Source organism: Urocitellus parryii, chromosome 1, assembly GCF_045843805.1.
Source record: "Urocitellus parryii isolate mUroPar1 chromosome 1, mUroPar1.hap1, whole genome shotgun sequence".
NCBI lineage: Eukaryota > Metazoa > Chordata > Mammalia > Rodentia > Sciuridae > Urocitellus > Urocitellus parryii.
This window is the reverse complement of record NC_135531.1, coordinates 77,706,821-77,720,248: the sequence shown is the minus strand read 5'-3', so window position 1 is coordinate 77,720,248 and position 13,428 is coordinate 77,706,821. Positions and strand designations below refer to the sequence as shown.

Below are 13,428 nucleotides of genomic sequence, written 5' to 3'. Positions count from 1 at the left end.
AAAAAACCAGCAAGAGGAGACCAGTCCCCAGACAGAAACAGACCTAGGGTGCAGAGAAAGACTGACACAGCTGGTGGGGAGAGGCTCTCTAGAGACGGGAGTACAGCCAAACACCTTGGGAAATAACAGGCAAACTGTACAGTTAAACAATGAGATTGACACTGTATTTGGTGAGGAAGAGGCCCACACTAGGGGAGGAGAATGGTTTACACAGGGTGAGTGAAGTGGCAGAAATGTCCCTAGTGCCCACTGATCAGCATGACCACTGGAGGCCCAGGAGGGGAATTGCAATTTGTTTTTCTACCTTCTTGTGGCCTTCATTTCTTCTTCCTATAACCTTGTGTTTTCATGCTTGTGGCAAAGGTTTGAGTGGTCCAAAATCCTCTACATTTATATGCCAGTTTCTTCTAAAAGACAGTAGATCAAACATTTTTTTTATCTCCCAACCCACCACTTGATTTTTTTTCCCTATTTTACTTTAGTCAAAAATCAGTGAAATGAACTTGATAGCTTTGTTTGCTCTTGACTGTTTCTATTGCCTATTGATATCATTACCATCTTTTTCCAGTAATCCTAGGATTCCTTTTCTCCTGAAAAACTGGTGATAAAAGCAGTGGCATGCTAGAGGGTGGGAGGGAAAACTGAATAAGCTGACTTGGCCTTTGCAGTTGAACACTGTCTTGTTCCTGACTTAACCAGTTCCTGTCCCCAGGCCTCACTATCACTTCAGCTCTAGAAACTCTTTTTAAGGGAGGGGGGTGAAAAAGTAGGTAGGAATTGGGGGAAATGCCAAGCCATGCTAGACAAAAAGTGGGAGGAAAGAAGCTGAAGAAATGAGGGACCTTTGGGATGACCATAAGCACTATCAGGAGCCTCTGGAGTGTTCAGCCAAGCCTCCTACAGATGTGCCCTTAGTGCCTCTCCTGGCTCAGCTAGACCAGGGCTCCCCCATGGCATGGTAACAGTTTCCAGCAGAAGGCATCTGGCTGAGCTTTTATCCTCAAATGGAAAGATATTTATTTGGTCTTTTTTACTTTTCATCTTTATCAGAAGTACAGTTCATGACTTTAAATTGTAGCTTCTATTTGGGAATGTTGGCATGTGTCAGATAACTAGAAAAAAGTTTCTGATAGTTTATCTTGTTACTCTTGGGGGGGGGAGTGACTTTTATTTCTCATATAAAACTCCTCCCACCATTACTTTGCTTATGTAGGAAGGTGTTTGATGCTTGAAAACAAATGACCTCCACAGTGACTTTGGCCAATGCAAAGTGAAAACTGTTACTCCTTCTCTTCTAATGACTTTCTAAGGACCAGAAATTTCAACAGGTTAATTTGATAAATTAAGCATCAGAGAGGTTTTTTGGTTTTTTTTTTTTTTTTTTTTTTTTTTTTTTGGTCCACATTATTTTGTTTATTTGATTTAACTCGTCTAAATTATCTACTTGACCTAAGTCTTCAAAAAAGTGAATTTAGGAATTTTAGCAAACTGATTTAAGCAGAATAAACAAGTTCTTTAGATATAATTGAGCAAATATTCCATATTATTAGGGTTCATGGAAACAATCTTTGAAAACATCAAGATCTTGGTTTTCTCAAATCACAGTTCCTCACGAAAGATAAACTTGTTTTACCTTTATTATTCAAGTTTTCTATTTTTACAGAAGAAATCTTGGAAAACTTTCTAAATGGGTAGGGGAACATTGTGATTCCAAGAATAGGAGTTGTAGTTGGAGTAAATATGTCCTAAAAGTTATTTTCTACTCACTTTGAATATTTAAAAACTATTTCAAATTGATTACATATGAAGTGTTCACTGAAAAGGAACTTTCATTGTTTGCAGGAAAATTCAGATATGCTAGTACAGATATCCAAGATCTGAAGCTTTTTAAAATATAGATAAATTAGTTTGAATGAGAGGACAAGTTACTAAATAAATAAAAATCACAAATTACAACTTTATACCAATTAAATTGGTGTTTGTGATTATGTGGTCTGCATAAGCTCTACGTATTTTTAAGTGAGCATGTATTACTGTAATTACATATTTCTCCCAAACATAAAACATATTTAAAATGAAAATACAACATCTTATAGTTTATAAACTTAATTTCTCCAGTAATATTGCTGGCTTTCTTTTGACAGTTGAGTAATAAATTTGTGTAACAAAAATTTTATCAAAATAGAGTTTAGATTTTGTCATTGCTGAGCCTGTCAATTTAGTTTCTTAAAATGTTTTCTTAAAGTTTCAAAGGTAGTGGTTCAAACACAATCATGCTTACCCAACTATCACATGAAAAGTCTTACATGGTTGTGTTGGGGGCTAGGGGCTACTCATTCTCCATCTCTGAAGGCCAAGAAGTAAATCCATTTAAGTAGGATTCTGTTAAAATATTCTCTTGTTAACTCTAATGGCTTAAAATAAATTTTCCTGCATTGATTCAAGTCATTTAGGAAAAATCTTACTGTTTTTGAAAATTTGTGCAAATATGCTTTCATTTCATCATTTAATTTTGCATGAAGAACTCAGTCTCTTTATTAACAAATATTATTTTTAATCAAAGCATTAGGTCTTATTTAAACCTCCCAGGGTATTGTCCTTCATGGTAGCTCCCTTCAGTGTGTTACTTGATCTTTTTATTTTCAGTCCCTGATTCCACAAGTTATGGGATTTCATGATTTGCAGAAAATTTCAGATATGCTAACACAGATATCCAGAATATCAAGTTTTTTAAAATGTAGATAAATCTAAAATGTAGATTTCCTCACCTTGGCCTTTCTTTCAACCAGGTGAATATTTCAGCATTTGATTCATTTTGGTTTAAGACACAGAAAAGACTCATCTCCTGTTTCTTCTCTTTCTGTTCTTCCTACCCTCAATTGTTTATATGTGTAGGTTTTCACTAATATGCCTTATAAATACAGAAGTCTGTGTTCCCCAAAGCCTCCACTTCAGTATCCCGATCTGCTAACACAGCACTGCCATCACTGTCAGACATGTTTATTAAGTAGAACAATGAGGTTTGGTGTAGTAGATTCCATTTGTTCCACTTCAAAAATGTAGCCAGGCTTAAGTAATTTAACCTTGCTTACTCTCACCTTCAGTCAGTGCTTGATCTTAACCTGGTTTTTATCAAATTTGTGCCCCTTGCTGCCGTGTTAGAAAAGTTTATTCAGATGCTCAGTTAGTTACTCAGTGCAAAGGAAGGTGTTCCTCCCTGAGAAAAGTAGTAGCCAGATCACCTAAGAAGATAGACAGGGAACCTTGGCACAGAATTAGGAGGAGAGAGAAAGAACATATGTGAAGGACTGGAACATGTTCAAGAAAAGAATTTAAAAGGAAAGGAGTGTAGAATTCTTGGAATGATTTCCAGGGAAGCTTACCAAGGACAATCACCAGATTCAGCCTTTCCACTTGCTCCATTTGCACTTGTAAAAAATTAAGGAAGCTTTGCTTCTAGGGCTTGTTAGGTAATTTGCAATAAAGCCAGCAGAGGGAAGAAAAATGAGAATTGCAGCTGAACCAATGCTGGGTCATTTTTAACAATTTGCAATGACCCTTTTCTCTGTCACAGAGAGGCTCAGGAACTAGCACCAGAATCCAGCCAGTTTAGGCCCAAGTATATTCGGAGTGTTTGAGAATATATCCCTAAATGTGATATTACAGTCATTTTTACATTTAAAAAGAGCTAAGTTTTACATCAAAGAACAGAGTGAGTAATATAACCCTGCATTTGGCTTTCCTGCATGTCACAGCTCCAAACAACATTTCCTATGACTTGCGCAAAAATCTAGAAAAGCAAGTCTGGAGGAGAATGCAATAAATTAATGGCCAGGTCTCCATAGACAAACTAAAACTGAAAAATATGGCATAATTCAGGTCAGATGAGAATTGTTTTATCTTTGTTTTACTTTTTCTCCTCCTTTCCTTTTTTTCCTTCCTTTTATCCTTCCCTTTTTCCTTCCTTCTTTCTTAAATTTCTACCTATCTATAATTTCTGTTGTGTCACTAGGGCTTTTAAGAGTCATGTTAAATCATCAGGAAGAACTGGTTTAAGGATCTCCACTAATACTATGCCAGCAAAGGTCAAACCTACCTAGCATTTCCATGCCTGGTGATTTAATATAGGACATAAGAAGGGGGAATCTTGTTAAGGTATAAGCTCCTTAAAGATTCATGAGACAAATTAGTACCTTGAATTGACCTCTACAGTCAGACAATTTAGCTAGTAGGTTCATAGTAACTACATTGTTTGACAATGGCATGAGCTTCTTTTCTTCTCAGAGTTCCTATGTTATTGGTCTAGAAAGATCCTTGGGTCTTAAAGGATTTTAGTATTAAGATTTTAGCAAATAAAGACTGGATGGAGGACTACATCTCCCGCAGAGAGAATGTCATAGGTAAAGAACAGTAGTAGAAAACCTCAGGGCAGGCTCTGAGAATTGTTGGAAACACCCTGTTTCACTTAACCTGGAGTGCAGGAGAAAAAGATGGTTGTGTTTAAGAAAGTTGAAGCAGGTCCAAGTAGGGTGATTACCTTATGAAGTAATTTGGACTTTATTCTGTCTACACCGGGGAGACACTGAGTAGAAATTTGAGTGATCTGAGCTACACTTTTAAATTATTCTGATCTTGGTGTGCAAGATGACTAAGAAGTGAATCTGGAAGGAAATAGACGGGTTATGAAAAAGTTTATGGTCCAGGCCAGAAATTATTGGAGTCTATGCTAGGATTCTGATGGAAGATATTATAGATGAATCAATCTATAGAATTTAACAGTACTTTAAAGTAGGAATTTGAGTTGAGATTTCTAGCCTCTGGGAGAGGGGACCCTTAGAAAAGGAAAAGTCAGAAACAGGAGAGTGGGGTGGGGTGGGGGAGATAAAGATGATGAGTGTGATTTGATGAACATTTATTCAGTCTTTTGTATAGTCAAAAGAGACTTAAGTATATTTTGTATTTACATGATTAGATGTTGTGTATTTAAAGGTATATTTGGTTGGGAGTCTGAGGCAAAATATAGAACAGTGCTGTATGACTTATATGTCCTATATTAACTGTTCTATTCAGTGGAAATTTTGGAAATTGTTAATGTCCAGGGGGAGATTTAAATTGGAAAAATTTTGGTTTGAGTGGGGCTTTTTAAATTTTGCTTTTATTTTTCTAAATTTTATTTATTGAGTAATCTTTATAGGTTGTACTTAAGATCATTATTGACCATAGAAAATATGAAATTAAAAGAGTCAGTGTTTTTCCTTCTTCCAGATTATCTCCATATCTGTTTTGGTGGAGTTTTGTTTATTTATTTTTTGTTTTGTTTTGTTTTTTGATGTTTGTTTTGGCGCTAGAGATTGAATCTAAGCTCACACTCTACCATTGAGCTATACTCCTAGTCCCTGTTTGGGGGCTTTTTTTTTTTTTTTTTTTTGTACCAAGGATTGAGCCCAGGGGCACTTAACTACTGAGCCACATCCCCAGCCCCTTTTTATATTTTATTTAGAAACAGGGTTTCTAAATTGCCTAGAGCCTTGCTGAGTTGCTGAGACTGGCTTTAAACATGTGATCCTCCTGCCTCAGCTTCCCAAGCTGCTGGGATTTCAGGTGTGCAACAGCATGGCCCTTAGGGCCAAATTTTTTTTGTTTCACAGTTCCTTATAGAAAACAAAGCAAAACAGTCATGAATACTTCAAGTTTTTTTATATATGCACAGTATAGTAAACTAATATGGGGCTGCATTCATAATCCATGGTGGTAATCTTGGTGAGAACACTTTTCCACCGAAGAGGGAGCTTCTTCAAGGGTGAAATCCGGCTGGAACTTGTAAAATTCACTGATCTAAATATACTTATTTGGAAATGTAAGTGTTAGCATATTTTAAAATAACATTTATTTAATTAGTATCATTGCTTTTGGCTCCATTATTGGAAACTATAATGCTGCAGAGGACCAGAAAAGGTGTCATGTAGTAAAAACTCAGTTGAATATTTTAAGATGTTTCTTCTTTAATAAAGGATTAAGAGGTAGCAGTCAAGAGTTACAAACTATTTGTTTGTTCTTTCAGCAAACATTTTTATTCGTCTTCTGACATCTGCTAGATATAGAACTAGGCATTGAAGATACAAAGCCAAGTAGGTCATAGATGATTCCCACCATGAAGAAAGTACATATCATTAAGTAGAAGCAGATAAACATGCAAAAAATAAATAAACACAATAAAGTTTGCGTTCATAGGGAACACCAACAGATAGAAAAGTTGTATTTGAGGGTGTATCCGTGTATTCTTCACTTGCTGTCCTCAACTGAGCCTACTGTCTCTTCCACACCCGAGACTGCACCTGACCAGATACTGTTGCAAATCATTTCTCTGTTTCTATCTTACCAGACCTCTGGCATCCTATCATGTTGACCATTTCTTCCTATTACAAACATTTTCCTGATTTTCTTCTTACTTCTTGTCCTTTGCTTACTATCCTTTATTTCCCTGACTCCTGAATATTGGAGATCTCAGTTCCCTTCTCTTTATCTGTTCACTTTCTCCAGGCAAGTTCATCTAATTCTTTGGATTTAAATGCCATTTATATGTTAATGGCTCCCAATATTTATCTTCAGATCAGAATTTTTCTTTTCAACTCCAGGCACTTATTTTCAACATAGTACCTCTTCATCAAAATTTAATAGGCATCACACACTTAATATATACGAATATAACTCTTGATTTCACTCCTTAAGCCTATACCCACCTGAGTGTTCACCATCTCAGTCAGTGGTAGCACTCTCCAGTTGCCTAGAAATTGACTAGTAACCTTTGATTTCTCTCCTCTTTTGTTGACATGCATCAGCAAGTCCTGTCACTTTTTAAAGTCTAGAATCCAACCCCAGCCATTAATGCTATCTCATTCCCAGCCACCATCATCCTTCTTCAGGATCACTGCCATACATCTCCCAGCTAACCTCCAGATGTCTACTCTTCCCCCCTAAATCATTCCAAAGAGCAACCAAAGTGATCTTTTAAAACTGAGTATAATCATGTAGTTTCCCAGAGTCAAGCTTCCTAGTAATTCACTTTGTAAAAAGTGATTTAGCTGTTCCATTTTTATCAATTTATAGTCTTTTCAAAATAATCTCTATTTATCTAATCGTATTTTACCACTTCTCTTTATACTTCTGCTCCAAAGATCAAGATCCCCAGGAGCAAAGTTTTATTTGCTTTTACAAGTCAGATTTGACATGTAAGTTTATTATATAATTATAAGGCCAACATTAAGCTCTTGGGGGGAAAACAGTGGGATGTTGTGCTTCAGGCATTGTTGGTTTAAAGGCTGGGTCACAGAAACTAATATTTGGCTGGTTTTTCAGCTAGCATTTTTGGCTTTCATGTTCATTTAAAAGTTGTTTGAAATCCTAAGATTTAAGACAATAGTAAATTTTGTTCTTTTAATTTGGTATCAGGTATCTAGTTTCTCAGAAGCTATCCTTCAAAACAAGGATTGTGCTAAATAGATTAGTGTTTTTCCTTCTTCCTACTGTTTTTGCACATCATTCTTCTGTGTTGTAATGGCTAGAAAGAAATTATTCTTTACTACATATACTCTTTGATCTTGTTATTCAAAATCTACAGAAAAGGAGTTTCTTCTACAACTAAGGTAGGATGGATTCACAAGGCAAAATACTAGATTGGTTCTGTGAGCATTAGTGGCTCTTCTGTAGGCATCTAATAAAAGGTTTGAGACAAAGGAGATGCTGTTTATTAAAGCAGTTTTGCATTATCTCTAAATTATCTCTACTGGCTTTTGACAAGAGCTGGTATATTTGATTTTTCAGGATCAACTGTCTGATTTCCTGTGCTATTTCCTGCTTTAGCTCCTATTTTCTTTCTTCCTCTTCTGTCTAAATATTTTTTTATTACAGTAGTCAAAATATAATTATGGGATAGACTTTGGATTCTCTGTCAGGTGATATTATAAAGAACAAAGACTAAAATGACTCTTAAAACAAAAAATCATAACCACATGTTTTTAACTAGTATAGTGCCTCTTTTAGGAATGAAAAATGAACTATTTGATATGTTATATCTCAAGGAAAATCATATCTATTTTTTACTGTTTACTTGCACAACTGAAAACAAGTTCTTGAATTGCCTGATGCTCTCCTTAAGCCATAGTGCAAAACCAAAGCGATTCACTGTTCTTAGTCCTGTCTGTTTTAGATTTTTTCATATTTTATACACCTATTTGCTGGAGAAGGATAGGAAAAAGCTAGCTATGTGTAAAACTGTGGATTAAAGTACAGTTTTTAAAGTGAGACAGTAATAGAAAGAGCATAGTTCTTAAAGTATTACTAGGCTTGAGTCCCAGGTCACTTATCTGACCTTAGATATTCATAAGACTTAGCTGAGAAATAAGAACCCAGGTATCTACCCTACAAGGGCATTTGTGAAAATCCATGAAGGTGGTGGTAAAAATAATTAGCATGTCTGATATATTTCAAGCATTCAATAAATGGTAACTGGCTAACTAACTATAATTATTTCTATTTTTTTAGAATTTTATAATTATTTCTTAAAATAATCTCACTTAAATCAGTTACCTGTACCATCACTATTTATAGAAAGTGGCTTGTTTGGGGCAAAGTTCCAAAATTATATTTGACTTTGAAATTTTCTGCGATATACTTATCATGACACTGATTACAATTTAAATCCATAGGTAAATACCAACAAGTATGTAATAAATGTTTAGTTTTAGTAATTCAAGAATAATTCAGAGTAATTTGGGGTTAAGCATTCCATGATGGGCTCAGCATGGAAGCTGAAGGTATCTTAAATGCAAATCTAACTTAGAGACAGTTATAAACTACCCGAATAGGTAAGTGACTATTGAATTCCACAGAACTGTGGAAAACTTCTCTCCGACTCTCTAGGAAGTATTTTAGGAATTAATATTACATTATTAAATTAATATTACTTAAGTAAAACTGCTTAGTAAATTAGGTATTATTTTTATAATCCTATGTTGAGGAATAATTCCTGGAAATAAGTGAACATAGATCTCTTTGGTCATGAGCAAGTTTTATTGCAGTAGTATTGGTTTTTAATGGCAAAAATCAACAGTATAATAAACTTATGAGCATTTTATTATTGGTATTTCTTTTCAATTCTTGAGAATGTCCTGTCTATATAAAGGATTACATGAATTTTGAAAGAGCTACTTGGTACAAATATTTAATTAAAACTAAAAAAACAAAGGTTGAAGCCCTTCCAAAACTTATTTCTTATGGGAATGTAATTAGTAAGGTAAGATTTATTTTTAAAGCATGCCAGATCCTATTTGGCCACCTATAATTACTTCAACTTTTAAAAGTAGCTTGCTTTAAAAAAAATTTTTTTTAAGATACAGTGAATTGAGGTCATAGGTTTGCTGTTAAACGAGGCTAAAAAACATTTGGACAAAAAACTAACATGCTTGTGATACCTGCTTAAAGTGGCGTTTACTTTTAGAACTTCTTATTCCCAGTAATTATCCTATTAATGTAGTGGTCAAATGCATCAGTGGTATAGAGTTCTGTGGAGGAGTTTGCTGTGCTTTGGTATATGGTGGGAGGACCATCTGTGGACTGTATGACATGCTAAGAGGTTCTGCTGGCTACATGAAGGATTGGGAAGTACTTGAAGGAAGGAAGGAAGGCCTTTATCTAGGTGCCAGGTGATAAGGGCTTGAAATGGGCCAGGGGCTTTAAAGCTACAGACTAAGCTTACGTTGAGGAAGTCTGCAGTAGACTGGCTGGAATTGATGATTGGTAACCCTGGAGCCACCTTGACATCATTTTTCTTGGTGCCTGATATTCAATCTGTCAGCACATCTTATCAGTCTTCTTTGGGAATGTCTGCACTGTCCACCATGTCTTGTGGGCTCTAGATATAGTTATACTAATTTAGGCCTTTATCACTACTTCCAGAGTATTTCTAAAGCATCCCTCGAGCTGTTTTCAAAGCCATTTCCCCAGCCCTCCCCTACCCCAATTCATCTGTTTTACATATGGCTGAAAGAGTTGCCTTCACATAAAACATTTCTTTCAGCAGCTCACTTTCTTATCCAGAAAAGGAAAAGCCCCCAATTATTTATCCCGTGGGAGGCAAGACTTAAAGATCATCAGTAAGAGGTTATGGAGGATATTAAGGCAGGATTCTTTCACAGGGTGATAAATCTTTAGGGTGGATATCCTGAGATCTGAAATTTAAATTACTGTCCTATTTATTCTGTGACAGATAGAATCTAAAAGCAAAGGCAAATTTTGAGGACAGCAAATGCTTAGGCAGGAGCCTTAGGTTCAGTTCCCAGCCTTTATGGTGTGTTTTAGTGTGAAAGAATTCTGTATATACACACACCTTCCCTCTTCCTACACAGTACCCATTCCTGTCTCCTTGCTTTTTTCCTCAGGGCACTCTCTCTCCCTGCAGTTTATTTTTTTCTAATCTATTTTGTTCCATAAATCTTTTGACTTTTCTGACATCTATTAAAATTCATGCTCTCCTTTCCTTTCTGAGAATGCTTACTATACTTCCCAGTAGGACTTAACCCAGTACTTAACCTCAGGTATCCCCTCAATTAAAATATGAACTCTGGCTTGAGGAATTAGGAACCCATATTCTTGTACCTTCCAAAGGAGATATGTGTATTACAAGGTAATACAAGAAAAGTAGCAAGATGCAGGGTACAGTGGCATATACCTGTATTCCAGCCACTCAGGAGGCTGAGGCAGGAGAATTGTAAATTGAAGGCCAACTTCAGCAACTTAGCAAGACCTTAAGCAATCTAGAGAGACCCTGTCTCAAATTTTTAAAAAGGACTGGAGGTGTAGCTCAGTGGTAAAGTGTCCCTAAATTCAGTCCCCAGTAGAGAGAGAGAGAGAGAAGGAAATTAGCAAAGCCCAGCTTAGTTATTACTGAACCACAGGGACTGGGAAGGACTGGGGATAGAATGGTGGGCATCAACTATATTATTTCTAATTTCTCTTCTGGATTTGGAATTCTGATTCTAATGACATATAATTGATTAATATAATATGGGGTGGGGGACAGGAGATGTAAAGAGACTATAAATTCTAAAGTTGTAAGCCTGAAAAAACAAAAGTAAAGAAATGTCATTGCCAGGACAGTAGGAAAGAGGTACCAGGTTGGTTGGGGAGGCTGGAGATGGGAGAGTTAATGTTTGCCAATCAGTAAAAGTTTGCTGTATTGAGAGTTTCTAATATAAAGCACCCTGTAGGCAGGAGTAAGCAGACAACTGTAGAAAATGCCAGATGAGGACTGGACAAGAGATTTAGTCATTACAAACAGGTATGGTGAACCTCCAGAAAGGAGTGGGTTATAGAAAGAGGAAAGGAAGCTAGCTTTTGAAATGAAATGTATGATCAAACACCTGAGAAAACTGGTGTCTCTAAGTATAAGAAAGAGGTAATATACAGTGGAGAAATCAGCAATCTGAAAATTGAGGGAAAAAATCTCATTTATTTGACAAAGAAGAGATGATGAGCATGATGCAGACTTTCAAGTTCCAGAGAAGCGAAGGCAGCATGTGAATTGAAAGTAGTCAAGTAGGAAAGTGTAATCAGCCTCCAAGGAAATGGTCAGATTCAGGAGATAGGGCTGATGGACACATTGTTAAAGCTGGAACCTGAAAAAGTAGGCCCAAATCTCCATCATGTCGCTTTAAGCCCCAACTTCCTTAACAAGACTCCTATAGTGCAAGAATTAAAATCAAGAATTAATAAATGGGATAGATTCAAACTAAAAAGCTTCTTCTCAGCAAAAGAAACAACCAGTGAGGTAAATAGAGAACCTACAGTTTGGGAGCAAAATTTTACTATTTGAACGTCAGATAGAACACTAATCTCTAGGATATGTAAAGAACTCAAAAATCTTAACACCACAAACACAAATAACCCAATCAATAAATGGGCCAAGGAAATGAACAGACACTTCTCAGAAGAAGATATACAATCAATCAACAAATATATGAAAAATGTTCAATATCTCTAGCAATTAGAGAAATGCAAATCAAAACTACTCTAAAATTTCATCTCACTCCAGTCAGAATGGCAGCTATTATGAATACAAATAACAATAAGTGTTAGCGAGGATGTGGGGGGAAAGGCACACCCATACATTGCTGGTAGGACTTCAAATTGATGCAGCCAATATGGAAAGCAGTATGGAGAATCCTTAGAAAACTGGGAATGGAACCACCATTTGACCCAGCTATCCCACTCCTCAATCTATACCCAAAGGACTTAAAAACAGCATACTATAGGGACACAGCCACATTAATGTTAGCAGCATAATTCACAATAGCTAAACTGTGGAACCAACCTAGATGTCCTTCAGTAGATGAATGGATAGAGAAAATGTGGTATATATACACAATGCAATATTATTCAGCATTAAAAGAGAATAAAATCATGGCATTTGCAGGTAAATGGATGGAGTTGGAGGATGTAATGCTAAGTGAAGTTAGCCAATCCCCAAAAACCAAATGCCAATGTTTTCTATGATTTAAGACTGCTTATTCATAATGTGGTTGGGACGGGCAGGGGTGGGGCATGGGAGGATTAGATGAACTCTAGATAGGGCAAAAGGGAAAAGAGGAGGAAGGGTAAGGGAAAGGGCATGGGGGTAGGAAAGATGGTGTAATGAGATGGACATCATTACCCTAAGTACATGTACTTTGTGTACAAGCAGAGATATGAAAAATTGTGCTTTATATGTGTAATATGAGTTGTAATGCATTCTGCTGTCATATATAACAAATTAAAATTTTAAAAATGAAAAAAAACAAAAAAGCTGGAACCTGAATATTTTATATTGAGGTTTTCCATCTTTTAAAGAGGCACTATACTCCCCCACCCAAGTTTATTATAATCCTGATTAGTAAACTTTTAAATCTGCAGGTAAGTTTCAGGAAGTAATTAGAAGTAGTAGGTTATATGCTGTAGTTTATGGGAAGGACACTTGGCCACCTCTATGGGCATGGCAGGGGCGGGGTGGGGTGGGGTGGAGCAGGGGGGTGGGAAGGGGTAAGGTAAAGATTAGACCAGAAACCTTTGTTTCTGTTTGTGGATTTGGATATAAAGGTGTGAAAAATAATTCACGGACTGCCATCACTATTAAGCACTATTCAGAGCTGATTTTCCTATAAATGCTTTCTAACAATTTAGAAAAGCATTCCCATGGGAAAACATATTGGTAACTTTGGATATAGAAAATTATGCTGGGGATAGTTACTGATAATTAAAATTACAGCATAACTGTGATATAATACTGAAGTTATAAAGATGACAAAACTCATAATTAAAAAAACAAATCATTGTTCTAGGAATTATGTTCTCCTAGAAAGAATCTGTGAGAATATTGGTAACCTGTGTGACCTTCAA

General features: G+C 36.1%; 1 protein-coding gene across 2 annotated transcripts in view; it reads left to right on the top strand.

Annotated features, from left to right (window-relative positions):
- The window catches only part of Ell2 (elongation factor for RNA polymerase II 2), a 72,564-nt gene that overhangs the window by 2,440 nt on the left and 56,696 nt on the right, over positions 1–13,428 (top strand). The gene's annotated exons all lie outside the window — the stretch shown is intronic.